Below are 1596 nucleotides of genomic sequence, written 5' to 3' on the forward strand. Positions count from 1 at the left end.
AGGAGACGGTGAGTTCTAGTCCTGCCTTAAGCATGAAAGCGACTAGGTGACTTATGACCCATCACCAGGAGACTGTGAGTTCTAGTTCCACATTAAGCATGAAAGCGACTAGGTGACTTATGACCAATCACCAGGAGACTGTGAGTTCTAGTTCCACATTAAGCATGAAAGCGACTAGGTGACTTATGACCCATCACCAGGAGACAGTGAGTTCTAGTTCCACATTAAGCATGAAAGCGACTAGGTGACTTATGACCAATCACCAGGAGACAGTGAGTTCTAGTCCCGCCTTAAGCATGAAAGTGACTAGGTGACTTATGACCAATCACCAGGAGACAGTGAGTTCTAGTTCCACATTAAGCATGAAAGCGACTAGGTGACTTATGACCAATCACCAGGAGACAGTGAGTTCTAGTTCCACATTAAGCATGAAAGTGACTAGGTGACTTATGACCAATCACCAGGAGACAGTGAGTTCTAGTTTCACATTAAGCATGAAAGCGACTAGGTGACTTATGACCAATCACCAGGAGACAGTGAGTTCTAGTTCCACATTAAGCATGAAAGCGACTAGGTGACTTATGACCAATCACCAGGAGACAGTGAGTTCTAGTTTCACATTAAGCATGAAAGCGACTAGGTGACTTATGACCCCTCACCAGGAGACAGTGAGTTCTAGTCCCGCCTTAAGCATGAAAGCCAGCTGGGTGACTTTGGGCCAATCACCAGGAGACGTCGAGTTCTAATCACACCTGAGGTATGAAAACTGCCTGGGTGACTTAAGGTCAGTTCGTGCCTCGCCGCCCAACCCACCTCACAGGATTGTTGTTGTGGGGAAAACAGGAGGAGGAAATAGGCAGCTGAGCTACCTTGCATTATTTACAAAGGAATAAATCAACGTGAGATAAAAATCGAATATAAACACATAATCGTCTGAGCTCTTGTTAGCGTTTATGGCAGCCACCAAAGTAAGCTGATTGTCTGTTTCTTCGTAGATATTCCTCTCACACATCATGCTAGCACCATTTCTCTTACGTCTGTATATATATATAAAAGTGAAATACCACTCATGCATCATCACGAAATCTCCAGAATCGTAAAGCCTACAAACTTGAAATTTGGCACATATGTTCCTCTTGGCTTCTAGGTGCTCGCTAAGAAAGGATTTTTCGAAATGACCATCAGATCATTAGTATGTCTTATACAGTAATTAACACGCTCTGATGCTAAGGAGTTAAAGACATTCTACTCTCCCTCCCCACCTGAAAAGAACTCTGTTCCAACTGCCAGTTGCCTCACATTCCGTTACCTCAGTTCAAACTGGCAGACGCTCCACTCCTTCACTCAGGAGCGGTCTGGGGCTCCTTACAGTACTAAATGTCGATACCTCACCAAAATCTCTACGCCTTCCATCTATGGAATTGTTTCCGGACTCAAGGTGGCGGGAGCGACGTTCCCTTATGTGTTTCAGTCACCGACCACCGCTGAGCCAACGGACTGAACCATATTTCTCCTGCATTGCCCAATCATATAGTTTCGTCGCCCGGGTATCCAGCTAGTAGGCAATATGGCTGCCTTTCCACTCACTTTTTCATC

Source organism: Thamnophis sirtalis, unplaced genomic scaffold, assembly GCF_051295495.1.
Source record: "Thamnophis sirtalis isolate CommonGarterSnake01/CBP01778 unplaced genomic scaffold, rThaSir2_p1.2 scaffold_4, whole genome shotgun sequence".
Classification (NCBI taxonomy): Eukaryota; Metazoa; Chordata; class Lepidosauria; order Squamata; family Natricidae; genus Thamnophis; species Thamnophis sirtalis.